The sequence below is a fragment of the Macrobrachium rosenbergii genome, chromosome 11 (genome assembly GCF_040412425.1).
Source record: "Macrobrachium rosenbergii isolate ZJJX-2024 chromosome 11, ASM4041242v1, whole genome shotgun sequence".
In the NCBI taxonomy this organism is placed as follows: domain Eukaryota; kingdom Metazoa; phylum Arthropoda; class Malacostraca; order Decapoda; family Palaemonidae; genus Macrobrachium; species Macrobrachium rosenbergii.
This window is the reverse complement of record NC_089751.1, coordinates 21,867,822-21,887,134: the sequence shown is the minus strand read 5'-3', so window position 1 is coordinate 21,887,134 and position 19,313 is coordinate 21,867,822. Positions and strand designations below refer to the sequence as shown.

Below are 19,313 nucleotides of genomic sequence, written 5' to 3'. Positions count from 1 at the left end.
TGAAGCGTTTTGGAGAAGTTTTTACGTTATGCACTTTTCCGAATAAGGCTGCCGTGTCATTACTATGACATCATTCAATTTGCTTGGCCTTAAATAGTAACCCGCGGCTATCACCCTCAGTATTATGTTTGTTTTTAATATACGTGTGTGTGTGTGTGTCTGCATACATAAATATAAATATACACACATATATATGTATATATATACATATATATATATATATATATATATATATATATATATATATATATATGTGTGTGTGTGTGTGTGTGTGTGTGTGTAATTCTAATAGCCACAATGCCCTCTTAACTTCTCGAATTCTTCGCGCTATTTTGGATATGCTTGTAACTACGAAGCCGTGACATCCAAACACAAAAAATTGAAGAGACTTGTGATCTGCCGGTCGCGGGAGACGAACCCAGGTCACCTTAACCACAAGGAGGTCACGTTGCCGACCTGGCTATTAGAATTACATATGTGTCTGGTAAAAGTGACCAGTAGATTCTACATATATATATATATATATATATATATATATATATATATATATTATATATATATATATATATATATATATATATATATATATATATATATATATATATATATATATATATATATATATTTTATTCAACTTGAAGCCATTTCCTATCATGGAATGTCTCGAGGAAAAACCAACAGCATCACGGCTACATTACATTCATACTTCAACTGTTGGATCATAGATGCAGCTTCGACATGAGTCACTTTATACGCCAAGTATAAAAATAGCTCATCAGCAGTTTGTCAAACCTTGTACATGTCAAGCTCCCTGTCTTGCTCTCGGAAGTTCTTGAATATTAAGGCCTTCCTTTCCATTTTCTCATGGCATATATTGAATCCTTTTTAGGTCTTGCTTTCCACCCACCCTGCACCACTTCTGAATTTTGCATTCTTTTCACTATCCTGCCATCGTCCATTCTTTCCACATAACCGAATCATCTTAAAATACCCTGATCCATCGCTTCACTCATGCTGACCTTTTCACAACTTGTACATATCTCCACATTTCTCACCCAGTTAATTTTTTTTTGCACCTTACATTCCGCAAAAACAGTTGGTTACAATAGCCTCCACATTACTCACCTCTTTCTTTCATTCAGCATCCTCACTTCCAGAAAAGAGAATTGGATATAGAGTTCTATAATACGTTTCCACATTGTCTTCCATAGATTCCTCACGTCTTTCCCCAGTCTTTTGCACGCACCCTGCTACCTTCCTTGCTTCACCTGCCATGTGACTCACCTCTTCTTTCATCCTACCACCATTCCTTATATTTATATCTTTAAAAATGCTTACTGGAAAAGCCCATGTGCATCTAAGGCCCCAGCTGTCTTGGGTGTTTGTTGATATACAGATAGGGAATTTCAGTGCATAAAATGAAAATGTTATTTATCTCAGCTTATACATTGGTACTACAGCGAATTTGTATAGTTGGGATGCTTTTACAGTTTGTTTTGAGAATTTAGGTTATACTGTAAAAGTTTTTTTCATCTGCATGAAAATACGATGAAAATATGTAAACTCATGTTGTATACATAAAGTTTTCTTTCCTTCAAATTCAATTTGGAGATACTGACCTCGCGAGGAAGTTTTCTGGGTCACCGCTCCACATTCTCCGTTTCTAAACTTGGAAACTCCCAGCCTTATTTCACGTTTTTTAATCAGTAATATCTCGCAATGCGCTTGTCGCTTGAAAAAAAAAAGTAAATTATTTGAATGACTAGTGTACTAATTCGTTTTTGGATTTTTTTTTTTTTTTTTTTTTTTTAGTTTTCTTTCAGGACAGAGTAGTCCTGCCTGAACTTATTTGAATTGTTGAATTCAAGTCTGGATACAAATATCTCGTTCTATAGAATTTGTTTTAATGAACTATAAAGGGATTTATCTCTGATAAGACATGTATAAATTAGATTTATCTTTAAGAATAGCTTATTTACTTAAAAAACAACATATTTTACTAGTGTATACATATAATCAAATGAAGAATACTGTGAGAGACAGACAGGTGGAGTTCGTTTGCAAGGACATTTATGACATCGATTAAGATGCGAGCAGTGGATTTGACTTCTATAAGTGATAGAGGTGATATTTATCCTTATTTACCTTCATAAGAGCGCTATCAGTGGTATGACTTCTGTAAGTTGAAGGTGCGACGATTGCTTGTGCTGTTGTTGTTGTTATTGATTAAGCTGGCTTTATGCCAGCACGGGCTCTTGCTCATAAAGCAGCCAGTAAGTAATTTTTTGATAAGTAGGTGAGTAAAGGATATATATATATATATATATATATATATATATATATATATATATATATATATATATATATATATTATGTGAAACTCTTTATTATGATATATGGATATGCCAGTGATATGGTATATGTGAAATGAAAGGTTAACAGACGAGGTTGCAAACCTCTTTAAGTCCTAAGGCACCCGTCAGTAGGAGATAAAGGATGATAACAGCGAGTACTGGCGAGTCAGAGATAGCCAGCAAGGAAAAAGGAAATGTATATCGTTGGAGAAAAAGACAGTGGCCACCTATGGTGCTGGACCACGCACCCCGGCAGTTTCGAGGGATGGTGGTGAAGTATGGCAGAGACCACCGACCGGCAGTTTGCCCGTTCCCACTGTACTGACCCCCTTAAGTTCTCCCATATCCTTATCTCTCATTATGCTACCTTTATTTTCGTTTGCTGGTGTATGCGTTACAGTGTACTGCTGTATTACAGTACAGCTGTCATTAAGTGACTTGTGTAATGCTTTGTGGTTAATAAAACACATGTAAAAATTATAATGTAAATGTCACGCACACATAATAAATGTCTTATCTTAATTAAAGCGGCGTCATTATAAATATAGTAGGAAAAGGATGTTGCAAGTTTATGTAAATATTTCAAGCTGAACATCTTTAACCAATTCAGGTATACACTCACCGTTTCTGGAGCGTCTGAATTTCTCCATCACTGAGAAATTCAAGATATTTGAAGCACCATAGTTTGGGTTAATATATGTCATCAGTGCCAGCGCCTGACTTCTTGGATGTCACTATCATCTTTAATTCCGTATTGTTTTGGCTACGCAAGGTGTTCAGTTTTTTCTTGATTGTTCCAAGGGTGTATTTAGCATTGATTTCCTTCACTGACAAGTATAGTTCATTCTATGCTCTTGGTTTTAGATTTTTTTTTTTTTTTGTAGCTATTATATTTTACCTGCCATAGGCAGGGATGTTTCCTATATTTCTCAGTTAGGTGTAATGTCAGGCTTCTTGCCCATTCAAAGGATATATCGCTAACCGTGGGCATAGCTGAAGCAGCGGCGTCCATCATTCACTTTGATGATTGGTCAGGTACTGGCGCGCAGTTGAGCCAGATAACATGGGCCAGTGTCAACCCTCTGGAATAATACAGTACATCGTACTTACATATCAGATACATCCCAGGGATTTGCAGAACGTATGCTCCATAACTATCTACTTTCTACTAATTTCTCACTGCATAAGCCATACACCGGAGCGTCTAGCATGGAGATTAACTGTCTTGTTCAATGCTTTCTTCTTTGATGACTGTGTTGGAGCGGGCAAGGATAATGCCAATATGCTTTAATTATTTGTGTTATGTCATCCATGATATATTTACTGGAGAAATGGGATTCTCGGTTGCAGGTCTCGGCATTAGGCTAACGTGCAGTTACTAAACTGGACAGTACCGGATCCCTTACCCAGAATGGTAAACAACATACCACTGCGTTATGTCCTTATTTTTGTTGAACAGATGGGAGGAATGATGTCCATCCCATAGATAGTAATTATTGTTGTTATTATTTTTATTATCAGCTCTTACATGGCTAGCCCGGAAGATTTGGTTTTACTTATATATATATACATACATACATACATACATACATACATACATACATACATACATACATACATACATATATATATATATATACATACATAGTTTGTTAATTAAATTACAATTTTCCTAAAAGTTATTAACTGTATTAATAGCAAATGTTGAAGTTTCTAACAAAAATTTCACTGATCGATATATTTCCAAAACTTGATAACCGCTACTGATTACTCTTTGGACATTCACACAACTGATGTTTAATTGTTATCGTTACTTTACACTCAGAACGTTCAGGAGCAAGGTTATGTGGAATATTCATTAGGTGTCCGTGTGTTAGACAAGATTCGCCTACTCGGAGGCGTGTCAGAATTACTTGCGTATATCTCTTCCTTCGGTAGGATGAACTCCATTTTCAGACACAAGGTTTTATTTGTTTTAATTAATTATACTTTAGGTTCTTTATTCCCTAAGGACGTCTGTAATAATCACACACGCGAGGCTTGTAGTCCAGTGTGCTCAGCTTCCAGTTAAAGAAAAGGGCTGAAGGATTAACGGTGAATGACACTTATTACATGATTTAGATTTGGGAACGGAACAAAAGCAGTATATACAGGAAATTAAATTGATTTGAATATAGAATTTAGGCCAAAGGCCAAGCACTGGGACCTGTGAGGCCGACGCTCTGTGCTTGTCAAAATTGATAAATTGGCAAATGAACAATGATATGAATAAAAATTGAGATAGGAATATGCGAAAGGAAAAGTAAAAATGGGCCAAGAGATAGGCGTTTTTCTCTCTCTCTCTCTCTCTCTCTCTCTCTCTCTCTCTCTCTCTCTCTCTCTCTCTCTCTCTCTCTATATATATATATATATATATATATAGTTTGTGTGTATGTATATATATAATTCTATATATTATATATGTATGTATATATATATGTTATATGTATATGTTATGTATATACATTATTATATATATATATATATATATATATATATATGTCCCAAGCAAGTCATTTGAGATGATGATGTTAGTTCCATGACCTGTTCTACTGTGGTTGAGACTCAGTACAGTCAACGAGACTTAACAGAACATTGCTGAAATGTTGCAGCTCAGCTTTGTAAGAAATTGAGCCAATATATACATCTCTCTCTCTCTCTCTCTCTCTCTCTCTCTCTCTCTCTCTCTCTCTCTCTCTCTCTCTCTCTCTCTAAATTGTATGTATGTATATATATATATATATATATATATATATATATTTATATATATATATATATGTATGTATATGTATATATGTATATTATATATATATAATTTATATATAAAATAAACATACACATATATTCGTATACATATATACATGGTGTGTGTTAAATATATACCCACATGCAAAAATGTTTATATATATATATATATATATATACAGTATATATATATATATATATATATATATATATATATATATATATATATATATATATAGTCTCGGTAATTAGGCGGCTACTTGGAAATCTTAGCTTAATGATAAATAATATTGCCAAGACCAGGAAGAACATTCTTTATTGTACAAGCTTTCGAGGTATAAAACCTCATCATCAGGCTGAAAAAACCGACAAGGATGAGAATCAATAAAATTACAATAAAATGAATTGTCATAATAAATCTTCAGCAAAAATACTAACGAAATATATAAAATGAACAAGTAAATACAAACTAAAAGGGTGAGACGTAAAATAACGAAAAATTAAAAACACAAACATAAAAATATGAAAATAAAACTAAAGTGAAATGTAAACAAACTACCACTCACAAAGTAAAATATTTAACGACCTAATTGAGTACCTACTATGAAATTACACGATAGCTAGTTGAATACCAGACGAGTTGTTGTTCAATTCCGGCTTCATCTTTTTAATAGTCAGCGACTCTGAAATTAAAAGGTCCAGTCTATTTGAACAAAAGACAGTACCCGAAAATCCAGGTCAGTGAAAGGATGGTGTTGTGTTAAACTGTGTTCTCTAATGGCAGAAAAGGGTGGTTTGGAAAGGGGAAACCTAGTTCTAATAGAAAGACCTCTGTTCCAAAATTCTGTGTCTGAGCCCTTTAAGACCTATTATTTCCTCAATTGGTACTTTTAGTTATAACCTGTCCAAGTTTTTGGTTCCAATTTTAAACCCTCTAACTTTAGGTGAATTTTAACATATCTAATTCTTCCAAATTTGTTAAAGAATTATGCTCTTTCAATTTTAACCAAGATGTTGTAATGGCTAGTTTCGATGTAACCTCTCTTTTCACCAATATCCCATTAAAAGAAACAACCTGACATTATTCTTAATAATATATGAAAACCATTTATCAGTGTTTGGACTTAATAAAATAGACTTGCAAAAATTATTACATTTAGCAACTGCTGATGGCATTTTTACTTTTGATGGTAAATTATATAATCAAATAGATGGAGTAGCTATGGAAATTCCCTTGGACCTGTATATGCGGATTGCTTCATGGGTTATTGTGAAAGGATTTGGATGTCTGAATGCCCTAGTGCTTTCAAACCTTTGTATTACTGTAGGTATGTAGATGATACTTTCCTTGTGTTTAAGGAATTATCACATGTTGATTTGTTTTTGAATATTTTAATTCTCGTCACCCTAACATTTCTTTTACTTGTGAGACGGAACAGGATAATAAGTTGTCATTTTTAGATGTACAGGTATACAGAAATAGTGGCAAATTTGAGACCTCTGTTTATAGGAAAAGTACTTTTACTGGCTTGGGATTGAATTACCTCAGTTTTTTTCGCCAAAGTTGTATAAGATGAACTCAATACGCACTTTGATTAATAGAGCCTACAATGTTTGTTGTGATTTTAATTTATTTATTCAAGATATGGTTTTCCTCCAGAATTATTTTTCTGAAAACTCATATCCCATTTTTGTATTTTACAAAGTTCTGAAAAAAATTTTTAAATGAAAAGTTTTGTCCCAGACCGGTGTACAGTACTGCTAGTAAAGATGTAAAGTACATTAAATTACCTTACCTTGGTCATAGTAGCTATATGGTCCGAAAAAGTTGCAAGAAATACTTAAGCGTTGTTTCCCTCAGATCAGTTTCCGGTTTGTTTTCTGTAATCCTTTTACAATAAGATCACTTTTGAGAGAGAAGCCTACTCTGCCTGTGGACCTTAATTCCTGTGTCGTTTACTTGTTCACTTGTTCGCAGTGTGGTCTGCGATACGTGGGATCTAGTTCCCGCTGGCTCAGACACAGAATTTTGGAACACAGAGGTCTTTCTATTAGAACTAGGTTTCCCCCTTTCCAAACCACCCTTTTCTGCCATTAGAGAACACAGTTTAACACAACACCATCCTTTCACTGACCTGGATTTTCGGGTACTGTCTTTTGTTCAAATAGACTGGACCTTTTAATTTCAGAGTCGCTGACTATTAAAAAGATGAAGCCGGAATTGAACAACAACTCGTCTGGTATTCAACTAGCTATCGTGTAATTTCATAGTAGGTACTCAATTAGGTCGTTAAATATTTTACTTTGTGAGTGGTAGTTTGTTTACATTTCACTTTAGTTTTATTTTCATATTTTTATGTTTGTGTTTTTAATTTTTCGTTATTTTACGTCTCACCCTTTTAGTTTGTATTTACTTGTTCATTTTATATATTTCGTTAGTATTTTTGCTGAAGATTTATTATGACAATTCATTTTATTGTAATTTTATTGATTCTCATCCTTGTCGGTTTTTTCAGCCTGATGATGAGGTTTTATACCTCGAAAGCTTGTACAATAAAGAATGTTCTTTCCTGGTCTTGGCAATATTATTTATCATTAAGCTAAAATATATATATATATATATATATATATATATATATATATATATATATATATATACTGTATATATATATTTGTGTGTATGGGTATATAAAATGTTATTATTTATACAAATAGAACTCACGAATATCGCTTAATATCTACTGTAATACATTGTACCTTGAAAATAAATTCCACCGAAGGGGAATTATAGTTAATAAGCCGAATGGTCAAACTGACCGCCGTATCCCTTTTTCTAAACCAGAACTAGAATCGTAGCAGGGCAGACGCACTTATCAGTTATATATCCCACTGGCTGTAAGTTCCCAAGGTATAGTGAATCTGATGTTAAATTATATTTGCAGATTTATATATATATATATATATATATATATATATATATATATATATATATATATGTGTGTGTGTGTGTGTGTGTGTGTGTGTACGTATGTATATCTGTACAGGTATATGTATGCATGCTCTTATCATTGCATGCTGCGCTATTTAGGGCAATGTTCCCTCACCCTAACCGTGAGTGGTTAAGCACCGAGTTACAGAATCTTTCCTTATTGCTCCTATTCTTCTCCAGCCAAGCAAAGAGCATTTATCAAAACTGAATATAAGGCTTATCCAGTGTTCTTGTTCTAATTACGCGCAATTTTGCTGAGATCAATTTCACGGCGATTAGTGGAAATACCGTACGCTAATGAGGATACTTTGGTGGAAATTAGTAAATAAATGAGCTAATCGACTGATATAATGAAATAGATTATCTTGTGGTAAGTAACTTAATCTAGGAGGTAAAGGTGTTCTCAGAACAGTTAGGAAAAAGTGGTACATTCACCTTTTTAGTTTAATTTACTCGATTATATTCATTACTTTCTTTCCCTTTTCCATTTGCCCGCGCTTGAGACGTTTGGTACGTAAAATAATTCTGTCCTAAATTTGGCATCCGTAATGGAAACCATTCAATTCTGTCGTGTCTCGCTCATGCTGCAGTGACCTTTTGTAAGAGGGAAGCTTATGGGAATAAATTTTCTTATTGTAATTTTAATCCATATTTTTTAAACAACCTGTGCTCTCTCTCTCTCTCTCTCTCTCTCTCTCTCTCCCCTGTAGTGCGTACACCTGCACACACCCGAGCGTCAAGGCTTTAAACGAAATTGCTCCTGGTATGAAGATAAATGAGATCAGTTTTATCCAGGAGAGGATCGGGGAATTTATCATGAACAGTAATGACTTCCATTATCGGGATGGATTCCAGCGACTAACATTTGTTGGTAATATTGTTTTTATTGTAAGCGTTTTTCTAAGCTAAATACTTATGATTGATGAATATCTTCAGTGTTTTATTGAGGAATATGTGATTTTTTTTCCAGGCAGCCAAAAGGTAGTTAATTATAAGATGTCATGGTCATATTAATTCTAAGTTTTTTTTTTTTTTTTTAGCTTGAAATAGGCATAACTATTGCATGTTTTTCTGGTAAAATCCTTAATACTTTTAGGAAGGAAAGCATAACAGAACAGACTAGGAAATGGAAAAGTGCAAGATGCCCATTAATGTTTTCTTAAAGCCAATATGGAAAAAGACCCCAGTCAAACGCTAGATTGAAGCATCCGTCATTTCAGAACCCTCATACGACGGCAGTGCGCACTCAGTGAGGAAGTTTACGTCAATAAATCAGAGGTCTGATATAAGAGTGTACCTCCGCAAAGGTCACTGAAATATAACAAGATATCTAAAGAATGTGTTAACGAATTTTATTTGAATTTCGGACTTATGTTCATTAGGTGGCATCGTGACTGCCAAATTCTGGGATAAATTTACCAAGAGCTGAGGTGGTTCCAGCGGCAAGTGATGAGCGTCTGACACCCTTGCAAGGCACTCATCTACCTTTAGGATTGCTGTGTAATAGTTCACCAAACAATAGGCTCTTCCTAGGGCAGCTTATACAGGATTAATTTCTTCCGCCACAGCACCAGGCCTTAGTACATAGGTTAACCTGACTCTCTCTCTCTCTCTCTCTCTCACACACACACACACACACACACACACACACACACACACACACACACACACACACACAGTCATATATGTGTGTGTGTGTGTTTGGTTAAGTTATTGATTTGTTTTTAAGTAATATGTGTGCAAAAATAACAGCTTAATGTCAGCATTCTTTCCAAGCTTAACGGCAATCTTGAAGCATAATTAAACCAAGAGTTTCGTGTGGAATTATAAATTATTCCTGGATTGATTTAAAACGTGTTTGCTCTCTTATCAGTATGTATCATTCGGACGTTGTATTTATTCTTTGTTGCGTAATGCGCTGTGAATGGCCTAATAATGTGCCATAATTAGGCAAAGCATGAAACGAACAATGTCTACAATTAGGTGCACTTCATCAGCAAGAGGCCAATCCGGTATAGATTCATGATACTTTGTAATGATTGCTAACTCGTTAGAATTAATGAGGACATCTGCTGAGACGCTCTAGCTTACGTCAGCTCTCTAAGAACATGCAGTGTCATTCACGTAGACATATTGGATGCATTTACAGCAATAGTAAATGCAAATTAAATACGGTTGAGGCACTTTTACAGCATGTGGAGGGCGGTAGACTTGATAATTTGGTAAATGCAATATGAGAATAAAGTAAGAAATGAGAATGAAGGAAAATTTGAATATATAATCATGAAATAATCCGGATGTTAGAATGAAGTAATTGTGACGTTAATGATATATAAAGCAAGCTTAAAATAGAAGTGAGAGACATACAGATTACATGAAAGTTGAAAATTAAAATTAATCATTTTGCATATGTTACTGAAGTACGATGTGAGATTCAGTAAGGAATGGAATGGAAGAAGCAGACCTATAAATGGGGTGAATGCTATGAGAATAAAGCTTCGATGTAAGATAGGAAAGTTGGATTTTTGAAAATGAACTAAAATTGATGTGAGGTGGAAGCAAGTGCCTTGATAGAATGAAGTATGTCAGTTATTAAGCAATGATAATGAAATCAGTTGGACTGGCTTCCGTAAGTTTTTTAGATCAGGGGAAAAGTAAAACCATTGAAAAAATGAGGTTGGCCTTTTCTTAATAGATAAGTTGATGATGGGAGAATGAAGCAGGTGAGATAATAGAAAGAATTTTGTTTAAATGAATGAAATATACCATATTTACCATATGTGAATAAGTGGATTAGTAAAGTAGCTTATAGTGAATCTAAAGTAAATGTGATTTGCTGTTTAGTAATTAGCGCTTCAGAGGAAAGTAAAAACATTGACAAAAGAAGATTAACAATTTGTTAAGATTCTACAACACACCTAAATATACAGGTATACTTAAATATACAGATATACAGTATCTGAAATAGTCCTAAGTCGTACTTTCAATAACTCATGAATTATAAAATAAATTAAGACGACTCACGAAACACTGCATTACCAGTGTCAACATATAATTTTCTGAAAATGAACTGTCTTTCACTGAAATGAATTACTCCACATAAAATTATAATTATTACCATTCCGGGTGTAAGGTGCATATCTGCAGTAAAATAATGATCTCCACAACTCTGACTGAATTTATATTAGATAAAATGCGACATCTTTTTAGCAAAATAAAATACGCCAAATAACCAAAATGCGCATACATTCAGATTAATAGATATCGACCGGCTTGTAGACATAGAAATGGCTTACAATAATCTACTCGGTATGATGGAAAAGCAGCATATTGAATATTTAACTCTTCATGATATACAGTATAGTTACATCGGTATACTTTACATTAATTCGAAGCTATAGGAGATAAGCTGTCTTTATTAATTACCAAAATTTTGCTTGCTCTATAGATTCGACATTGACCATGGGTTCTAGAATAACGTAGCTAACTAATTTACGGAATTTCACAACTTGTCCTCTTCAGAATTACTGAAATAACTGTACAGTATTACAAAAGGTTCAGATTTTAACAGTAAAACACAAACATCTTGCCTTTACATAAATTATAATTAAGGGTACGTTATAGTCAAAAATAAATTTTACCCAGGTGAACATAACCTTACACTTTAGAAGAACAAAATATTTAGGACAGTTTTTAATTAATTAAGGGTAACGGCTGACATGAATAATACCAATATGACTTCTCTTCTAAATATTGTGCCCTACGTTTTTGGTACTGGGTGCTTAACCTTAGTTCAGGTTACCTCAGTGAAAAGTGGAAGAGCTGCACCTTCTTGAGCCACCCGCTCCAAAGGAAAAGGCATGTGTATGTATGTGTATATGTATATATATATATATATATATATATATATATATATATATATATATATATATTGCTAAGTATTCATTCATACTTCTCAGTTCACCATGTTTTAAGCCACATACAGAGCCGAAGGAGACAGGCTTTCCGCCACTCCTTGTTTTTCACCTTAAACTGGACAATAGGGTCTGAGCACCCTTCCCTTGTACACTTCCTAAGCCTTTCCTTAAACGTCACTCTAAATCCATCTCAATGACTCGCTGGCTGAAAGATCTTTCTTTCAGATAACGCCTTAGTTCTTGGGGATACACGTGAAATGCCCGAAGAAGGAAATAACGGGAATAGTGCACCATAGAAGCATCCCAAGACTGGCAGTAAGCTAAGGTCATATAAGCTCGACCCCAAGTCAACGACAGCAGAAGCAGACAGGACACTGGCCAAAACACTCAACCAGTGTGACCCGAGCCTCACTCAATCCGTTGTGTGGCCAATAGCTTGACCATTCAAGTGCCACTCGGCAGAGAATCCATTTATGCTACATTCACGGATCTTCGCTCAGGAATTAAGGTACTGTGTGGTTGAAAGGTTTTCGGTCAGTTATCTTATTCTCATTCTGTTTCCGTTTTCCCCTTTGCATCTTGCTTAAGACCCTGAATCAATTGTCGGTATCCATATATCAGAGTTAAGAGAACTTTGCCTGACCTTAAATTGATGTCATTCTCCTTAAGTCTTCAGCAACTCCCTCTGTAATATTCAGATTGTGTTTGGCTTATCCAGTGATCGTGTACTTTCTCTACGCTTGCAGAAAGGTTGTGTGTGCTGCTGCAAAAACCATCTGCCTCCACTGTGCCCACGTCCATCAGTCAAGCCTTCAAGCTGATTTTATTCATGTCTCATTATTCTATACTGAGTGACACTCTTAAATTTTTCTATTGTGTATTTTAACTTCAAAGTGCCAAGAGCCTAGCGTCCACGGCTGTCTGTAATTAATTCTTCTGAGTAATGTAATTATATACATGTAATTAATTTTGACTTGGAATTTCTCTACTGAGTCCTTCCCCTAATTGAAATCTCATTTAGGTAACTTACTTTTGTATTACGTCATGTTGATCCCCAGTCAAAAGCATCCACAGCAAGTTAAGAACTACAGTTGCAGCCAGCACTGTAAGAATATATATATATATATATATATATATATATATATATATATATATATATATATATATATATACATACACATATATACATATATATATATATATATATATATATATATATATATATATATATATATGTGTGTGTGTGTGTGTGTGTGTGTACATGTATATATACATAATATATTCAGTATTTATATATATATATATATATATATATATATATATATATATATATATTTATTTATTCACAAACAGTATTTAATATCAGTTCTCCATACCTCGGGAATAACTTACACCCAAGGGAAATTATAATTGATAGTGCTGCAAAGCACTTATCAGTTATAACTTCCCTTGGGTGTAAGTCATTCCGAAGGTATAGTGAACTCGACATCAAACGATATCTGTGGTTTAATTACGATATATATCCATACATACGTACATACATGTGATGAGTATGCACGAACGTAGACGCCTTGTATACACTTGCGCCATTTCTGAGCATCACACTTGTATATGTAAAGAAGAAAGAGATGTGAGACGCCTACAAAGAAGTGGTCGAGGATGTACCTCTCGCAAGGGCAAATAAATAAGAGAATAAACAAGAAGACACAGACACAGTGAGGTTATAATACCCACCAAAGGACGGTTTCGCAATGGGATAATGATAGCTCTATCTGTTAGCTTGTTAGGGAGGTTCATGTGTGTGTGTGTGTGTGTGTGTGTGTTTGTGCCTGTTCGTGCGTCTGTCTGTCTGCTCGCGCGAACTTTTTTAAAGGGAGGTATCGCACTGCGCTGTTGCTATCTGAGGTTCATCTCTCACTACTGAAGCTCCCATCCCGCAGTTTCCTCGATCTGACTTGCAATAGTGAATCGTTGATTGGCGGGTTACCTTTATGAACGATCTTGAATTAAGTTCCTCGGCCTCTGTATTTGATATCCATTTGTTATAATTATTTGTTCCATTTATTGCTTTGGAGTGGGATTTGTTTCGTATGTACATGTTGGATCTCGTTCTCCCCAGTTACTTGCTAAGCAGATTTCATGCACCATCACTCTCATACATGTTTTGGGCCAGGTTGAGTAACTTGGCAGTAAGAGGATTAAGGGTTTTATGTAATAGATTGAAGTGGATGGGATTGTCATGGCCTTAACTTTGTTAGAATATGAATGCTGCTGATGCGTAGACAGAGGCAAACAGTTGAATCAGTTATTGTAAAGATAGTGAGTCTCATAACAGCAGCCATAAAGATTCAAAATTTGGCATCATTTTGTGGAAAAGGAAAGGCTCCTCACCCTAAAGACAAATCATTATAAGTTAGGTATACTTTTACTGTTGCTTTGAAACGAGTAATGTTTAGATTCACCATATTGTTATGTTCATATTCGTCTAGGAAAGATTACAAACACACGCACACACGCTATATGTATGTATATATGTGTGTATGTGTGTGTGCAATCACCTATACGCTTGCATACATACAAATGCTAAAAAACGAACAGGTGTTTGTGTGAAAATACAGATTTTGTTGCCTTTATTAAACACATTTTAAGCAATCCGCCCTCTGATTTTCAATATTTCTAATTCAACAGGAATCATTGATATCCTACTGTTTTCTCTCTCTCTCTCTCTCTCTCTCTCTCTCTCTCTCTCTCTCTCTCTCTCTCTCTCTCTCTCTCTCACTTTTTTTAATGAATGCTTCCTTTCTTGATACTGATGTTATGGTCTTTGTTTATTCATTATTCCCTCTCACGCATAACTTTGTAAAAGCTTTTGTTCAATTATTCATTCTTGCATAATCAGATATTAACATTCTGTTGCCTTTCATTCCAGTGAAAGTTACACGAACTTTAAATTACTGATCATTGTCAAAATCTGCTTAACAGTTTATATCTTAGAAGGTGACGCGACTGAACACGTCTGCCTTTGACTCATGTCTGTTATTTATTTATTTATTTATTTATTTATTTATTTATGTTATATATACACACATGTGTGTATATATTTATTTATTTATTTATCGTTTTGCTTTTATTTATTTATTTTTATTTATTTATTTATTTATAATTTTGCTTTTATTTATTTATCGTTTTGCTTTTATTTATTTATTTATTTATCTATTTATTTATTTATTATATGTATGGTTTCGCTTTTATTTGTTTATTTCTTTATTTATTCAATTATTTATGGTTTTGCTTTTATTTATTTGTTTATCGTTTTGCATGTTAGGCACGTTTCCTCTCAAAGGTTGGTTTATTGTTATTTAATTTTTTTGGGTTGTATTATGATTTACGTTCTCTCTCTCTCTCTCTCTCTCTCTGTATGTGTGTGTACTAATATTTTGCTTTTTATGACGTGTCTTGATCATATAAAAACTTACATGCACATTTGGGAATTAGGCTGGCAACCAGGTATACAGTCACTGCAAATGTCAGCACAGGTACAGAGGTTTTTGACTTAACGTCCTCATATCTCTCGGTATGTATGATTGTATGTTTGCAATATGGCTGTTGGAGATTACTAGAGGAGGAGAGAGATGAAATATTTAATAGACATTAAGTGTTTAACAATTACTCAGGGAAACAAGAGCAGGAAACGGAAACAGTTCACAGAATTATAATCAGCAACCAGAAATAATTAAAAGAATAAATATACGTTGTACGCGCAACCACCCCCCCCAAAAAAAAAGAAAGAAACTCGCGTTCCAGGGGAAAGGCCACCTCAATCAGTCAATGGCATGCTATGCACGTATTCGTCATTAAATACGAAATGAACGAATTGTATGATGAATAAAACGCCTCATCCGTGAATAACGGCGAGCCGCCCATTTCCCAATTGCCAGGGTTGAGTCAAATGCCACCCTTCATGTTCCCGGTACCGTAATGTATGGGTGATTGTCCATGTGTGGGTGTGCAACTCCTCTATTGCGCTGTGAGGCTGTGTGGCAGGAACGTAACTGTACACAGCGCTGTTCTCTCGAGCGGCGTATTTTAATGCACCGTTGGGTGATTAAACCGCTCTTTTTTTTTTTTTTTTTTTTTTTTTTTTTTTTGTCGTTTGTGGCGTTGCTGTTTGATTTCTCTCAAGTCTGTTTTTCGTTTGATGAACGCATGTATAGTTTGAGGTTTGCTTCTCAACTTTTTATGTCGACGAGTATGGATTGACAACCAATCTGTCACTAACCTTTTTTGACGAGTGAATGAAACCAGGCAGTAGATGTGATGTGATTGTGATGTTTTAGAGAGAGAGAGAGAGAGAGAGAGAGAGAGAGAGAGAGAGAGAGAGAGAGAGAGAGAGAAGATGCAGGGGAGATAACACTGCTAGTTGCCCCCACATTGCCCAACCCTTTGCTTACGATAAGGAGCCGCCTGTGAGGAATTTAGTAAGCGTGAATAAAGCTTACTCAGGATGGAGGAGGTTGCGGTTTCCTTTGTTCAAGTTGGAAGTAAAAAATGAATTCGGCCCTAATTCTGGGAAAAGAAGACTTCTAATATCTTTGTTAAAATAATATTTACAAATTTTTTTTCTCTAAATTTGTTTGGTTATATGTTAAAGGTACATTTTTTGAGTAAGTGGCAATATTTTCATATTCCTATAGGTGTTTCTGTCAATCAGTTTTCTTTTATTCAAATTGTATTTTACTACAATAATTAAATGACGCGTCTAACTTCGTAAATGACTATTCCGCCCAACTTATGAACCTTTTCGGCCTCTTCCATATGAATCCATGACCCATGTAAATAATAATAATAATAATAATAATAATAATAATAATAATAATAATAATAATAATAAAGATTAGACTGATGGGAGGATGCTGATTGAGGAGCCTTAAAAGTAACTTTATGAACTGAAGATAAGAAAAACGAAAAGCGATCCAAGAAGTGTTATTAATAAACAAAAGTTTTATTTTTTTGGAATGGCAGGGTGGTTGTGGATGAAAGTTATTGTTTATATGTTAGGAGAAGATCCTGTTGCAGGGATACGATGGCGCTTTGGAACGTTCATTCCCCATCGAAGCCCTGTTGTGCAGTCTGTTTAGGAAGAATTGATGTTGTCTGACGTATTGAAGGTCAAATTACGGAGAGCGGATGATGCAATCAATATTGATAAATGTAGCAAGTTGAAGGGTTAATACTAATGCTCTGAAAGACGTGAGTGGGTAAACACTCATTCGTGAGCGAATGCGAAAGGAATGCAGATCGATACAAGATTTCACAGTAGCTAAAGCCTGCATTATCTAAACCTGGAGCACTTTCTGTTTTGGCTTTACGGGTAGACAAAAAACGAGAATAAAAAAAGCAAAAATGAAAACAGGCCGCTGGGTGAGTGTCCTCCTTTGTACCAGCAATAGAAAGGATGAGGGTGTGTACAATTAGGCGTAGTTCAGCTCGACTGTTGCAGGCAGAAATGTACATGTGTACACTGAGTACAGACACTGCCGACGTCGGGCCAGCAAGAGGTTCTTCAAATCATGGCATCAGTTGCTGTTGCTACCCACTGTGGTTTAAGTGAGACATCCTCTCTCTCTCTCTCTCTCTCTCTCTCTCTCTCTCTCTCTCTCTCTCTCTCTCTCTTATATGTATTTGTCAGATCCATTATATAAATCCCTATAGACGACAGGAATATATATTTCAGATACATATTATTTTGTGCACTTATACTTAATATCAAGGTTGATTACGGACATTATGTTAATGCTCACGCATGTGTTATTCTTCCTCATGGTATACATTTATGAACCCTGCATATTCTGTATGTCTTAGCTCATACGTAAATACATACATACATACATACACACATCTGTGTGCTTGTATAAATATATGTAAATGTATACATATATGATATATACATATGTATACAATATATACCGTATATATATGTGTGTGTATATATACAGTATATGATATATATATATATTATACATATATACATATATATATATATATATACACACACACACACACACACACTTTACCATTTTCTTTTTTCTATTTGGGGTGACCTTTTATTCTGCCAGATGACTGGCCAGGTAACTTCAGACATTATTTCATCGGATTGATCATTGTGTAATAAAATGAAATTGTTGCAGATTAAAAGAGATTACTTTTAATATATGTATTTATAACAAGCCATTGAGGTTTTTAAATGAGGTCGGACAATAAGATAAAAGTTCTTTCTCGGATTTGAAAGAATAAAGGTTTGTTGCCGGGTTGAGTGGGAAGTGTTCGTCGGGCTGGAATCTAATCATGAAAAATTAAATGTAGGAGAGAGGTAAAGAGTGGGCAGAGCCTATAGAGGTAAGCACATTGGCTTGGTTCTATCATATTTTGTACTTTGTGTGGATTTAATATAGGTTTATTTTAAAATGCATTCTCAAGTCTTATTTGGAAAGGATGCATATACTTATCAAGATCGAGACAGGAGGTATATGTTACATAACTTAAAATCATGACATCTCAAGTGCAAAGTAAAATACTTTATTCGGTCTTACTGAATTACTGGTATTGCCTGGAATTAATTTTGTCTCAAATCAGTTATTTTTGTGAAATGTTAAAGAGGTTACGTAGATAAAAAAGATAAAAGTATTAAGTAAATACAAGTTGATAAAAATGATAAGCTAATCGAGAGTGATTTAATTAAGCCAAATAGTAGACAGATGACGTTCATAATCATGCCCTGCCTACGTTGACGCTGGTAATATAAGTATTCGTATATTTTCAACTGTTTTTATTTTCTTAACGTTGAAAAAGTTTGTGAGTATTTCGAGAAATTATATGCAGTCGATATCTGAAAAACCTGGAATTTATCACTGAATTGTAATAAGGGTTAATTTATTCGTTTGCAAAATATTTATTCAAGATTTAAAATATATATTAAAGTGTGAAAAGAGTTATGAGTATGTAATGAAACTTATAACAGTGACTAAAGTTTAAGCAAAGAGTTTTTAAAATCCATGTTTTAGTGCTGACCTTTTAAAATGCTTTTCTTTCACCATTTAATCTTTTACTTTTTTTTTTTTAAAGGGTTTAGATTTTAGACCATTGTTCACCCTGTTCGTTAAACAGTATTCTGGAAATTATGGTCACCGTTATAGAGATGGGGAAAAAGGAATGATCGTGATTAATTAGGCTGTAGTTGTTAATGCGTTGCTGTAGTTCGGATCAGCGTCA

General features: G+C 34.5%; 1 long non-coding RNA gene across 1 annotated transcript in view; it reads left to right on the top strand.

Moving 5' to 3' along the window:
• Nucleotides 1–12,954, top strand: part of LOC136843571 (uncharacterized) — a 436,472-nt gene extending 423,518 nt beyond the window's left edge. The window contains exons 4-5 of the long non-coding RNA XR_010854590.1: nucleotides 12,270–12,552; nucleotides 12,791–12,954. This is a non-coding gene — a long non-coding RNA (uncharacterized lncRNA). The remainder of the gene's footprint in view (nucleotides 1–12,269; nucleotides 12,553–12,790) is intronic.
• Nucleotides 12,955–19,313: the final 6,359 nt, after the last annotated feature.